General features: G+C 43.5%; 1 protein-coding gene across 5 annotated transcripts in view; it reads left to right on the top strand.

Moving 5' to 3' along the window:
• The window catches only part of LRCH1 (leucine rich repeats and calponin homology domain containing 1), a 196541-nt gene that overhangs the window by 11455 nt on the left and 170304 nt on the right, over positions 1-14782 (top strand). The gene's annotated exons all lie outside the window — the stretch shown is intronic.

Raw genomic sequence — 14782 nt, 5'->3', positions numbered from 1 at the left:
GATTTTACCAGGATGGAGAAGTCCTGAGGAGGACAAGCCTGATGAGAAGAATGGGTTCAGGATTCTCCCACTGAAGGATGGGGAACCATATACCAAGGCCACATACTATGTATCGATGCCAAGAACCTAGGACCCAAGGCTTATTTTTGGCCTCAGGATTGGAAGGGTGGGAATTATGGGGTGAGTCCTCAGAGGAGGGCTTGCCTTGTGGCTCTCTGGCCTGTGCAAGAGTCCTGCCACTGATTGAAGAGCTTTCTAGAATGGGGCGCCCAGGTGGCTCAGGCAGTTAAGTGTCCAACTCTTGATTGTGGCTCAGGTGGTAATCTCAGGGCTGTGTGAGATGGAGTCCCGAGTTGAGGCTCTGTGCTGGGCATGGAGCCTGCTTAAGATTTTCTCTCTTCCTCTGCCCCTCCTCCTGCTAAAAAATTAAAAAGTAAATAAATCTTTCTAGAAAAATAAATACATAAAAGCTTTCTAGATTAAAATAAATAGATTGCCTTTTTATGCTCTTGGCAAAAAACCATTTGTGAATCTTTTTACATTTTGGCAGCTGTTCTGAGGATGTGTAGCAAATAATTCTGTAAGATGTGAGAAGATGTCTATGAGGAGGCAAATCTTTAAGAATAAATATGTAGACTTAAATGTATCTGTTCTTTTCTCACTGCTTTCCTGGCATCCAGCATTCATTTTGAACTTTATTCAGGTGTTAATTCTTTAAAAGCCTTGTGATTGGTTCAGTATCATCTTGTAGTTCCTGCTAAGGGAACTGAAAGGGGCATGTCATCTGAGTCCAGGTTCTTTCAGAATATTTCTTTTTTTAAAAGATTTTATTTATTTATTTAACAGACAGAGATCACAAGCAGGCAGAGAGGCAGGCAGAGAGGGAGGGGGAAGCAGGCTCCCCGCCGAGCAGAGAGCCTGATGTGGGGCTCCATCCCAGGACCTTGAGATCATGACCTGAGCCGAAGGCAGAGGCTTTTAACCCATTGAGCCACCAAGGCGCCCCCAAAATATTCGTTCATTTAGTTGTCACGACTACCTGGTTAAGTAGGTAGTCTCTTCTCTTGCTGCTGAGAAGGAAACATGTTTCTTAGTAGATTTGTGGATCCAGTAAAGACATGACCAGAACTGGAGTCCACTCCTGGGGAAAATGCTAGAGTCTTGCCAGGCTGTAGTCTGCAGTCTGCAGTCACAGAGTATCTAGCGCTGGAGGAACCGGCCAAAGAAGGGGATTTTGTAGCATTTTGACAGGTAGTCCTTGGGGTAACACAGAATGAAGAGCAGAGCCTCGAGTTGCACTCAGATTCTGGACTAATTTTTTCTTTTCCTTTCCTTTCCTTTTCTTTCTTCCTTCCTTCCTTTTTTTTTTTTAAAGATTTTATTTATTTGTTTGAGAGAGAGAGAGCATGAGCAGGGGGTCGGAGAGGGGCAGACACAGAGGGAGAAGCAGGCTCTCCTGCTGAGCAGGGAGCCCAAGCCGGGCTCAATCCCAGAATTCAAGGCAGTTAACTAACTGAGCCACCCAGGCACCCCTGGACTAATTTCTTTCTCCCTCTAATCTGAAAGTGGGTGCCAAGAATGCAGGTACACATGTGGCACGTTCTGATCCTCACCTGTTTGTAATGGCCATTTATCAGCTCCTTTTCTGAGAACTGCATTTTTAGGAAAGTGACAATGACTGGTTTAAAAAATTCTCTGAGGTGTCTGTTGTGTAGAGACATAAATACACATTAGGGTTTTTAATTTTCGTATTTTTGTGTAGGTAGTTCTAGGGCTTACCCTATATTTCCTTAATTTATCACAGTCTTCTTATGTTGTATCACTTCATGTAAAATGTAAGAATATGTGATATACTCAGAGTATTCAGTTCAGTTCCACTTACTCTGTCGTTTGTGCTATTTTTACATGTATTTTACATAAAACACACATTTACATATATTTTGTATGCATTATAAACTTTGTAAACTGATTTAAACTACTTTAAAGAATTTAATAAAACTAAGCCTAAAAAACCTTACAGTCTTTTATTATGAAGGACTTTATAGTATGTAACCTAATTGAACAACCCATTTTAACTGTACTACATTTTATTCCCAACTATGAGAAATGAATGAAGACCCACTGGGTGAGTGAACAAGTAGTTTACTATCTAGAACATTCTCTTTATAATACAAGTGTTTATATTCTAAAGGTCATTTTGTTGAGTGATAATCATTGACTTGATTTTTTTTTTTTTAAGATTTTATTTATTTATTTGACAGATAGAGATCTCAAGTAGATGGAGAGGCAGGCAGAGAGAGAGAGGGGAGGAAGCAGGCTCCCCACTGAGCAGAGAGGCTGATGTGGGGCTCAATCCCAGGACTCTGGGAACATGACCTGAGCCAAAGGCAGAGGCCTCAACCCACTAAGCTACCCAGGTGCCCCCATTGACTTGATTTCTAAAAATGCATTTTATTTTGTCGTACAGATCCTGCGATACATTCATCGATTGCTCTTAGAGTCTTAGAAGATCGAACAGCAGCCCATTTTAGCTAAAATGGCAGCTCCACTTATGGCTGAATAACCAAAATTTTTTGTGTTGATGCAAATTGATCCAAATCAAAGGAATCTGATTGTGCATTTGAAGGCAAATAGACACCTCTTTGTGCCGTTCCCTTGGAGGTGTGGATGCTTATCTCTGCATGCAATTTTATGCAATTATGTTTTTTCTGGTCTTTAGAAAGCCTGGCTAAATCAAAGCTAATTTCAGTTGTACCAGTCATTCCCGTGGTTATAGTCTTGCAAAAATCTCTAGCTCTGGTTTGTTCAGATATTTACAATTCATGCTTTCTTGTATCTGTGCAGTCCTTTAAAGGGTGCTGTGCTATATAACTTTGAGAGTGTTAATGTGCCAAGTCTGATCTATTTTATGAAACTCAGTTGGTGGCTGTAAAGACTTGCTTTTGCTCCCCTTCCACCCCCAATGTCCTTGATATGTTAATGAGGACTTGGTATCTCCATAGGAAATTTGCACAGTGGGCATTCTGGGGTAATGTGCCCTGATAGAGCCCCTGATGTCTGCCCCTTGGAGAGTGAGTGACAAAGATGGGAGAACCCCGCTAAGTGCTTGCATAATCAGGCAGCCTGGGTCTCTCTAAAGTGGTTTCTTGGTTTCAGTGTGTGCCTTGGGCGCTCTCTCCGGTTTCCGTGTCTCAGACTCCCTCTCTCCTGTGGCAGCCAGGCAGCCTTGTTTGTATTCTCTTGACACCACATGGTAGATTGTGGTGATGGGCCCCATCAGTTTGGGATGAAAGACCTTAGTTTTCAAACATGTCATTTTGTGACGTGTCACCCCCTTCCAGTTTTGAAAGAGAACATTTGGTCACGGTGGACGCCACAAGACGTGCTCTTGGAGATGGTCATGCTGAGTCGTGTCTGGTTTAAGCCTCTTGCCCTGGCTTAATGAAGGAGAGCCACTCCTGATTTGGATGATAAATCCTACGGTCGCTCCACTCATGTGGGACCATAGATACCATCTTTTAAGAATAAAATGAAATGGAGACAAACAAAATGACTTTCCCGTCACCCTGTCCCTCAGCCAGTTAGTATGGGGTAAGGTCTAGAATCAGAAGAGCTTATCTGGCCATCTCTGTCTACCGCCCACACTGCTGTCCTTTGAAGAAATGGCGGTCAGTGGCTGGTTTTTCTTTTTAACTTTCAAACCGAGAAACCCTCACAGGAAGGTGTTTGGCATTTGTTGTTCATTTGAGTGGGCAGAATGCAGTACTCATTTTAAAATTTTGAAATACAGTCTAGAAAGGGGTCTATACAAAATGCAGGCACGATTCAAATGGTGATAGCAACATAGACGTAGAGGTCAGACAGGAAGCTGGGGCTGGGGGTGGGGAGGTCATTGCCTGGAGAAGCACGAGGGGTGATGGAAGCAGTCTGTGTCTTGACTGTAATGTTGAGTGCCTGGCTGTCAGGTCAACACTCAGAAACTCTTAATAATGGGGGCATATTTTCTTTTTCTTTTTTTTTTTTATAAAAATTATACCTTAGTAAAGTAGACCCATTATTCAACTTATAAGTAGACCATTTGCAATATTTGTTTTAGTTGTCTGTGTGCGGTGTGTCCCTGATGGACAAGCTGTTTCAAAACACAGAGTAATTGGGACTTCATGGCTGAGTCAGTGCCTCCTGCTAGAAGACTGATATTTCCGTTGTAGTGGGCAGATTCTTTGATCTTCATTTTCTTTATTTTGAAAGAGCTTGTTAACTGTCTGTCTATATAGTCATAGTAATAAAATATTCTAAGTCCATTTATGAGTGGTATTTTATTTAATTGATAGTAAAAACTGATGCCCAGTCAGGTTTTCCAGGATGATATTGGCTAATGAGGTCCAAGACCCAAGAGCATTTGTTGTAAACCCCTTGGGTAGCAGACACTGTGTAGACAGGCTCCCAGTCTTCTCTCCAGCCTATATGATAGCTGTCATTTACAGATACTGAGGCTCCTGGATGTTAAGCAGCTTCCCTGGAAAATGGAGGAGCCACGGTTTGAATCTTAGTTGCCTAAGTTCACCTTTCCCACCAAGCACTTGGTCATTTAGAAAGAACTGTCTTTTCCCAGAGAAAGTGGAGCTTGTTGGCTCTTTCCTGGCTGTAGCCTGTAGGTCTGGGAGCATGTGGCCTATCACTCCCAGACTTCCAACGTTACAGCTGTGACCGCCAGGTCCCCTGCCCAACCTCCCCGCATGGCTCTCTCCTGCCTGCCCACCCGGAGTCAGCTGCCTGCCTGCCGGCAGATCTGATGGGCCCCTGGAATGTGGCGCCACCCTGCTTATCCCACTGGGTTTTCCTCACACCCTCCTCTGGGCCCCTGGGGCTCCAGCTGCCTTTTCCTGTAATGTCCCCATATGTTCTGGGTTAAGTGCCTCTCCTTCGCCTTTGATCATACCTTTGCTTTCCTCTCTGCATTTGCCAAATAAAATAAAACTGAAAACAAAACAATAAAAACGAAAACTCCAGTACTTTGGTGCCTGACAGTCACCCCCCAAATCTCAACTCCTGCCTCTTCTGGGATGTCCCCAGTCCCAGCCTCTCACTCCCCGTTCACCTCCCATCCTTTCTGAACTCCAGGCTTTGGGTCTGAAGCAGGTGGTTCACGGGATCGAGTTGTCCCTCAATTATTCTTTAATCTTATGTCTTCCCTTTCCAAATCCCAACAGTGAGAATGATAACGGCCTTATTTATAGAGTCCAGTGTCGTGCTGTGTACTTCAGGGGGCTTTTCTCAACTAATCCCCGAAACAATTATAGGAGGCAAATATATGCAAATATATGTTTTCTCCCTATTTGGCAGATGAGAAAATTGAGGCTCAGAAAGAGAAATGTCCAAGTCCTAAGTGGAGAAACTGAGATTCAAATCCAGTTTGAATCTCACAGTTTGAGCACTCACATCTCACTCTTTACTGACTCCTTGCAAACTCCTTGAAGATGCTGGAGAAGAAAAGAAAGTGACATTTCCTGTGTCTTTCCTAGGGCATGGCATAGAGGAGGTCAACTCATTTCCTCACATGGTTTTTACACAAGTGCTAAAAATTAGATTCATGGCCTCTAAAACCAAGGCTTAATTTAAATAATTTGCTCCAGGTCACAGAGCTGAGAAGTGGAGACATCAAAATTAAACCAGGTCTTTCTGCCCCTGGGGACACACCGCTCTGTGCACGAGAAACTCAATCTTCTTTCTCTTAATTCTGTCCAGGGCATTTTCTTTCTCTTTTCTTTTCTTTTCTTTTTTTTTTTTTAATTCTCCCCAGGGCCCAGCTATATATTAGTGAAACTTTTCAATTAGTTATAGGTTGATTGAAAAACACCAAGGTCCCCTTTATTCTGTTAGAGGAGCAGGAACGGATAGGGCATCTTCCAGTAGAGCAGGGTGGAATCCACCAAGAAGTTAGATTTTTAAAAGAGGAGCTACAGGAATGAAGATGAGGTGGAATTGATTCTTAAAGGGCATGGCAGCCACAGATAAACCACACTTATCCTGGGAGATGAACTTTATGCCTTCCTGACTTATACTGTAGTGGAGCAGGAATGTCTAAAAGGCGGGAGAGGATGACTTCGGATTTCTGTTCTCACTTTTAAGTTGCTGTGTTGTTAACCTACTCTAATCAGCCTGCTTTCCCACTTCTCACCACCTTTCTCAGGGACAGAAGTAAAAGCCAATTGTGCTTACCCTTGGCCCTGTCCTCGGTGGATGTTTAGACCCTGAAATTCACCCAGAGAGCACCCTGAAAAATAATTAACTATTAGAAAGCAAAACAAAAAACCAAACCCAAACAATGAAAAAGGAACTCCTTTCAGTTCTGAATATATGTTACAGTACTTAGCATGAATATATGTTACAGTACAAAGCACACATTCTCCAACTGCCCAGTGTATCTTTGTTGTGTATCTCTGTTGTGAGTGTAAGTAACCCAGTGGGATGAGAAGATAGGTCTGCATCAGGTCCAGTTCCTGATCTTGGAATAGGTCCTTTACTTCCATTTCTATCAGCAGAGTGTTTCCGCTGAGTGTGCTACATGCCAAGCGAACAGTTGTCCGTGGTATTCACAGTGATGTGTGTTAGCCTGAGTGCCAGAAGAGACTCAAGTGTAGATTCTTGAGTGATGGACACAAACTCTGTCTTCCACCCATGGCCTTTTGTGCCATGGGTAGCGGAATTGCTGGCTGCATATACTGGGTTTTCTCAAAATGTGCCGGGTATGTCCTCTCCCAGGGCTATCGATCCTCCTAGAATGTGCATGATACGAGGGCTTTCCCAGAATGAAACACCACAGTGCTCAGATCACCATGCCTCTGTCACTGGCTTCCCTCATTTTTTTTTTTTTGCTGGGGATTCCAAGAGCTTTAAAACTATGGTGGCTGGTTAGGTATTAGGCTTGGAGATCAGGTGATCAAGTGGGAAACAGATGGCACAGCAGTGTGCATGGTGGCTTGGAACCATATTCAAGGCATTCCAAGTTGAGGTTCCTGCTTTTCCACTTACTGGTACGGTGACCTTGGGCAAGTCACTGAGAAGGCCCTGCCCAGTACCTGTTTCAGAGGGCTTTTGGAACTTGAATGTGTAAAGAGTGTAGAGCAGTGCCGGGCACTTGAGAAATACTCAATAATTATTAGCTGTTATTACTTATCTCTTTTTTGTCTGCTTCTTTGTTGTCCTTCTCCCCCTCCATCATTAAATGCTGGCAGAGACTTTGTTTTTCTTTTTCTCTTATAACTAGTATCCCTAGTTCCTAGGACAGTGTCTAGTCCATGGTAGGATCTTATTAAATATTTGAGCTCAATAAATGAATAAAGTGGACAAGTGAACAAATGCCAGGCTCCATGCTGGGTGCTTCTATAGTCGTAGAATGAACATGGTATCTGCCTTCATGAAGCTGTCATGTTAGTTTGTTGGAGAGGAGACTGGAGATATATCATGGCCAATGGTGATGAGTGATACACAAGGAAAGAACCAGGGGAGACTATTTTGGATGACTGATACATGGCGTACCTTTTTCTCTTCATCTCTTTGAAGACTTAAAATAGTTATTTGTGGGTCTCCCTTCCTGCTTTTTAAAGCATTTCCGTATCAACTATTTCCTCTCTTTAAACATATAGACTATTAAGTGCATGTTCTAAGATTTTTAAAAGGAAGATGAACAAACTTCAACAATTTTAAAGATTTTTGAAAGTCAACTAAGTAACTCAAAACTGGTTATGATAAACACTCACTTGTTTACTTTTAGTTGCTTTTTTCCATTTTGGTGTATGGGATATTTATTGGTTTTTCTTCACCTTTTCCTTGTCTACTGGATAAATTCAGCCAGCAAAATTCTTTTTGGCAGCAGGAATGATAAAGATTCTGCTTAGTCTTAGGATGAGATTTACATGAAATATTTACAAGTATATTCTTGGATGTTAGAATAACAGGTTTTTTTTGGCCACTGGATGGTGAGATTACTGAAAAGATCAAATCAAAATATGCCTGATGGACAAGAGCCACCTTCTTTCAGGAGGCAGAAATCCTTGATAGGGCCCTGACTCGGACTGTTGGTAGGCAGCGGAGAGCTGCTGGAAGGCTCCGTGCTGCTGCGTGCCCCCCTCATCACCAGCACAAAGAAGTGTGTTCTCTGCTGCAGATTAATGATCTTACAGGGGTGAAGTTTAAGCTCAGTTGTGCACTCCAGACTTTAGCAAAATTGCCTACTGTATGGCTTAGCTTCACACGATCGTGAGGTGTGTGCACCGCCATCTAAATAAAGCACTATCACTCGGCCTTGTGGTTAGGGTGCTTGCACTGAGTTTGGAGAGCTTTGCCTCCCTATGCGCTGCACACAGATGGTTCTCTAAGTTAAAGGAGACATGGCACCAGAATCTAAATCTACGGAACTAGAGTGTGTGTGTGTGTGTGTATGTGTGTGTGTGTGTGTTTGAGAGATGGGGACACATCAGTTTCTTTTCAAAGCCTTGCACAGGGCTTGTGTTTTTCATCTGGTGGGTGGACTAAATGTGAGCCCTGTGCAATCCTTTGCAAACAGTGGGAGATCACTGTGTTCCTGGGAGCCATTTATTTCGTACTGAATGATGAGATCTGTCTGAACCGAATTGCATGATACAGAAACTTGCTCAATTTATGTTAAGTATATCCTATATTCTTTCTCTCTCCATTTTTCATGAAATGCTTGCAGGAAGCTCTGGCTGAAATGAAGGAGTGAAGCTGGCCACTTAGCCCTTGAGCTCATGCCTCTGGTAAAGTAATAAGAAAGATCTTTTGGGAAATTCCGAAGGAACGAACATGATACACAGGAGTGAAGGAGGAAAGCCCTGGCAGGGATGATACAAAGCAGTACATCATCCGGAAGTCACTAATATTTGACTTTGGAATGATATTTTTCCCTTTTGGCAGTAGATTTCCCTCCTCTGTTCTGCTTGGACGAACAGGGGAATTAGTTGGCATTCCTTAAGCACATGCAGATTATGGCCAAAGAAAGTGGCAGCCTTGAGGCATGCCAGTGACCAGGGGAAAGCCATCTGGGTTAGACATTTGCCACGGACCTTGTGTTCATGTAACGTCTCCCTAACCTAGAGAAACAAGAACCTGAGAGGCACTGTTAGCGAGGGTCTCACACACAGCAGCAGGCTTGGACCACAGTGCTCCCTTTATGAGAGCCCCAGATGAGAATACTCTTCCCTTTTCTTTCTTTCTTTTTCTTTTTTTCTATAGGATATAGGTTCTGTCAGTGTAAAAATTCCCGAGTGGGACAGTTTAAGTTTTTTTCCTTCTGATAACCTGGAGTCCTGGCCCAAGTTGTCAAATTGCTGCTGGACTCAACGGAAATAATTATATTCTTTATGCTGATTGTCCGTGTCTGTTTTGAGACCCAGGAGTCCTGTCACAACATGAACACAATGCTCTAGTTGATGAAAGGTCTGAATTGTTTTTTTTTTTTTTTTCCCCTAAAGATTTTATTTATTTATTTGACAGAGAAAGACACAGCGAGAGAGGGAATAGAAGTAGGGGGAGTGGGAAAGGGAGAAGCAGGCTTCCTGCGGAGCAGGGAGCCTGAAGCGGGGCTCGATCCCAGGACCCTGGGATCATGACCTGAGCCAAAGGTAGATGCTTAACAACTGAGCCACCCAGGTGCCCCAAAAGCTCTAAGTTTTAAATGTGATCAGCTTTGTGCTCTTTGAAAAATTGGGGAGCATGCTGCTTCTCTTTGGATGTTCTCAACACCCCTTCCCCCACAAGCCAGAATTAGAGGCTCCTGGATGGCCCCATGGAATTTTGTACTTAGCCTCATTGTATTGTATTCTTAATTTCTCTGTCCTCAGCATCCCAGCACAGTGCCAGGCCCACATCAGCATTTGGGTTAGTTTTCCATTGCTTCATAAGAAACTGCCACAAAAAAATGTAATTCCTTAAAACAACGTAACATTTATTATCTCATAATTTCCCTGGGCCAGGAGTAAAGTCACAGCTTAGCGCGGACCTCTGATTAGAGTCTCACAAGACTGTAATCAAGGTATTGGCTAGAGCTGCTCTTATCTGAGGCTGAATCCTCTTCCAAGTTCATGAGATTATCGCCAGAATTCAGTTTCTTGTGGTTGTAGAACTCACAGAACTCACAGTGGCCTTTTTTTTTTTTTTCTTTGAAAGAGGGTCCCAGTTCCAGTCCCTCTTTGAAAAGCATTGCCTGGTGCCTGGGTGGCCCCGTGGGTTTAGGGTCTTCCTTTGTCTGAGGTCATGCTCCTGATCCTGGGATTGATGGAGTCCTGCATTGGGCAGAGCAAGAAGCCTGCTTCTCCCTCTGCCTCTTTTTCTCTCTGTTTCTTATGAATAAATAAAATATTAAAAAAAATTAAAAGCATTAGCTGATTAAGTCGGCCCACGTGAGATCATCTCTGTTTAAGAGCTCAGTCAGCCAATTGGGGAACTTAATTACTCTCGCAAAATCCTTTTGCTGTGTTAGGTAACATAATTACAGGAGCGATAATATGCCATCATATTCATGGGATGCATTCATATTCAAGGGGAGAGGCTTCTATGAGGTATACGTAACAGGGGGACAGATATCTTGGGGGACATCTTAAAATTCAGCCTACCAGAATATTGAAAGGATGAATGAATGAGTTCTGATCGATGACAAGACAGCAACCAACTTGAGTATAAAATGAGTGAGAGAAGGCATTGGGGTCCTTATTGCAAAATGTGGTTGCTAGCAGGTTCTTTATCACAAGTGAGCTGTTTCCTGGCAGCTGTAAAGGCATCAGCAGGAGAGAAGAAACAGCAAGAAAGCAAGGAAGGAAGAAGAGAACGGAAATCATGTCTTGGGCTGATTTCAGGTGGCGGTTCCGGTTCTGAGGAGCTTACCCACCTTCCAGGCTGCTGACATTTACACGCTGGTCAGACACTAGGAGCTATGGGTGTCTCCTCCGTTCTACCCCGGGGGCAGGGACGTTCTGGATGCAGCAGGGTAAAGGCAATAAAGGGAACCCCTTTCAGCTTGGCTTCTAATTTCCAGAGATGGAGCCTCTGCCTTAGGCTGAGATAAAAACCGTAGTCTTTATTCTGTCCCTTACAACCACATGCACATGCGGTATCTCCTGGACTCCTCTGGCAGCGAGATGCATTAGGTGTGGAGAGGAAGCCTTAACTTCAAATCTCCTGGCTGCGGTTGGCTTTAAAAATCAAATGGAGCTATGGCCGTCTGTGTTTAATTTGGAAAAACAGAAAGGATGTGTGCTTTGTGGCGCCCACGTAGTATAGAAGGCTCCATGACATAATACCGCTCTGCCCAGCCTTAGAAGCTTCCCGTGCAGACAATGGCCCTGCTTCCCTGACAGTTCCCAGGCATGGGTGCCACCTTGTGTAAACATTGCTGTTTTTAGTGCATTGCAGAGGCAAAAGGATGACACAATAATAGCAGCCGGAGGATCTCATTAAAATTGGGAGGAAAATATGAAGACTGGAGTCTGGCAATGTGCAAACACTGAGAGTCTTTGTCTCATCTGATTAACAACTGGATACATTCTGATTGCCTTTCTGGATTGTAAGGACCAGCATTGCAGCCAGAAGAAATATATTTTTCTGCTTTACAACAGACTGTCCTTGTTTCTCAAATCTCTTACTCCCTCCAAAATTCATATGCCGGGTCCTTGGGACTCCCTCGAGTGCTGAAATGGCGTGGTGGCTGGTTTCTGGGAGCTGGTGCAGAATCACTCAGCAGTCATTGGACTGGCTTTGGGAACACCTGCCTTATGCCGTTAGATGCTCACATCTTGGGAGGTAGAAGCGCAGGGCTTGGCCTTCCTGCCACAAAGGACAGGGAAGCACACTATAGGGGAGCTCTCTGGGGAGGGAGGTTGGCATTCTCTTAGGTTATTAATGAATTTAACGGGTAGGACCACACTGCCTTCTCCAGCTCTGCAGGGAAAGCTCCATGCTGACAAAAGTTCTGTCCCTCCTGAAGAAGGCTGTTTCCCAGGTGTGTAAGTGGAGGACTTGCTGTGTGCAGGGCAAGGGCTGCATTTCCAAGAACTCATATGTAGACCTTGGAATAAAAACAAAATAGGCCAAAGGGCTGTTCTCTTGAGACCTGATCCAGCTGATTCAGCCGAGCAGAAGTGTTGTCATGAACTTGACAGCAGGATCTAATTAGGAGCAGGGTGCGCAGACTGGACCGCCACCTGGTAATGAACCCACAGAACACGACTTAACTCCAGCCTGGACTGGACTGTCACTGGTCCTTGTGGAGTCGGGGATCCTTTTTTTTTTTTTTTTCTTTTAAACTCTTCAGAGAAATAGTAATCCCTACAAAAAGTGGCTTTTTAGAACTCCATGGAACGAGACGCCAGTATTATGAGATGCATTGGTATTGCTCTGTGTCTTTTTGTCTATGTTTTTTTTTTTTTTTATTTAATGGGAATGGTGTTTCCACATATGCTCATTTTATTGCTAGTGGGAAAAAAAGATTATCTTTCCCTAATATTAATCATTTTTCTAGCTGAGTTGGATAGGGGGTAAATCTGGCTCCTTTCCTGGGATTCGTCACTATCGATCTGATGATGTGAATGATAGAGAGATAATAACACCTCAGTAATCACAACAAAGCAAATAACCTTTAGTTTCCTAAATCACCTTATCACTTTTCACCACCTTCATACCTTTCAGAGTAAATTTTTCTGCAATGCACTCAAAGGCAGCAGCCTGCTTTGTTCCTCGTGTACCTAAGCAATGTGAATATTAAAATAATTGTCAGGCAAATCTAGTTTCAGAAACGTCTGTCCCATTGTTCGTCATCTTGCAGCTTAAAATACTGAAGCATGGAGGTGCCTGATCTTAACCTCAGCGATATAACGTTGTTAATATTGTGTAGCTTCAGAGTAATTTGATAAGACTGCCGTCTTGTATGTACCCCAGAAAGGCAGGTCTAGAGAGGGGCTTCGTGGACTGAGACCCCTCGGGCAAGTGAGGTGGGGGAGAAGCTCTTGGAGTTTATCCAAGGGAAGCTCTTGGAGCATTTTGGCATGAATGTTTGAGTTTCTAGCCCAAGGCTTTTTTTTTTCTTTTTTTTTAAATAACATTTGTTCCTTTCTTAGGCTCCATTCCCCTGTCTCAAAAAAAATTTTTTTTAAGATTATTTATTTTAGAGAGAGACGGAGAGAAAACACAAGCTGGAGAGGCAGAGGGAGAGAGAGAGAATCTCAAGCAGACTGTGCCTGACAGGGGCTTGATCTCACGACTGAGCTGAAACAAAGAGTCCTATCCCTAACCGACTGAGCCACACAGGCTCCCCCTCTTGCCTTCAATTTTTAACAAATTAAGTCTCCTTTAACCCAAACATTCTTGTTTGGTAGTGAGCTTTCTCTGCAAAATAGCCTTATAGAACTATTTTCAATGAAGAAAGAGGTTTTTGTTTTGTTTTGTTAGATTTTATGTATTTACTTGACAGATAAAGCACAAGCAAGGGGTCGTGGCAGGCAGAGGGAGAGGGAGAAGCAGGCTCTCTGCAGAGTAGGGGAAGCCCGATATGGGATTCAATCCCAGGACTGGAGGACCATGAACCGAGCCAAAGGCAGTTGCTTAGCCAGCTCAGCCATCCTGGTGCCTTTAATGAAGAAAGAGTTTTTAAAATGACTTTAATCACATGTAATCAAATTATAACCTGACTACAGATATATCTAAAGATCTGAAATAATAATAAATGCTTTGGTTATTGTATTTTTTCTTATAGGGCCCTTTTCTCATCTTCTTGCTGGGATCCTGTATTATTAGAGTGGGATGTGAAATTGTACAAAGTGTAATTTGTAGTTTGCATCTTAGCCTGGAGTTGAAATGACAACCGCAAAACACAAAGAGTTCTGTGCTGTATTGTAATGCCAGCATGGAGGGGAGGGCGCATACTGCTCTCTGTTTCAGGGGCACTGGCCTTGAAACTGGGGACACGCACTTTTTGATCTGGGACAAATCTGTAAGACTGATAAGTAACCACTGAATTTAAATTTTGCAGCAAGTCTTGTCAGAGGAGCTTGCTTGTGAGACCAAAAGGAAAGTCCCTTCCTTTGTTGCCATTCTGGATTCTCTGAGATGTGGATTAATTAGCACGGACACATTGATGAAACCTAATGTCACCAGAGCAACATTTCTGACCTGCAGTGGACCAAGATGGGAAAGCTTAAATGCATTTCAGTGACATCGGAAAGGACAGAACTTTAAGGGCAAAGCTCTTACTAACAAAGACGAGCAGAGCACAGGGGGAATTGGTAAAAATCCCTAGTTTCTGGGGCTGGGTCAGTTCTAATGAAGCTCTAGGAAAGGGAATTTGTGCACAAGGGCTGACTTGAGGCCTTCATCGTTATTATTGTTGTTGTAGTCATCGTCGTTGATGATGATGAAAAGCAGTATAGTGATGCGTCAGATATTGAAATGTACAGTCGGAACTCATCCTTTTGTTAATGGAGGTGTCACGGAGCGGGCTTCTAGATTGCTTTCCCAGGGGGTCTAGCATTCACTTGGTTAATGAAATAAAGTAAAACAGTCTGCTGTGGCCCTGTTGTGCCGGAAAGCGGGCTCCTGTGCCATCTCCTTCCTGACGTTTGGAGACTTGCAGGTGGGGTTTTGTGGGGTTCTTCGATCTCCTCATCTCTTTTGTTGCCTTAATAAACCCCACTGCAGCTGGAGAGATTTTGCCTCCTGTCCCTTATCCCCTGCCCTCCAACCTCTGTGCACTAAGTGGAACATGGCACTGACTATA

The sequence above is a fragment of the Mustela nivalis genome, assembly GCF_964662115.1.
Source record: "Mustela nivalis genome assembly, chromosome: 15".
Classification (NCBI taxonomy): Eukaryota; Metazoa; Chordata; class Mammalia; order Carnivora; family Mustelidae; genus Mustela; species Mustela nivalis.
Note: the sequence above shows the minus strand (reverse complement) of the source record. Positions and strands in the feature narration are given on the sequence as shown.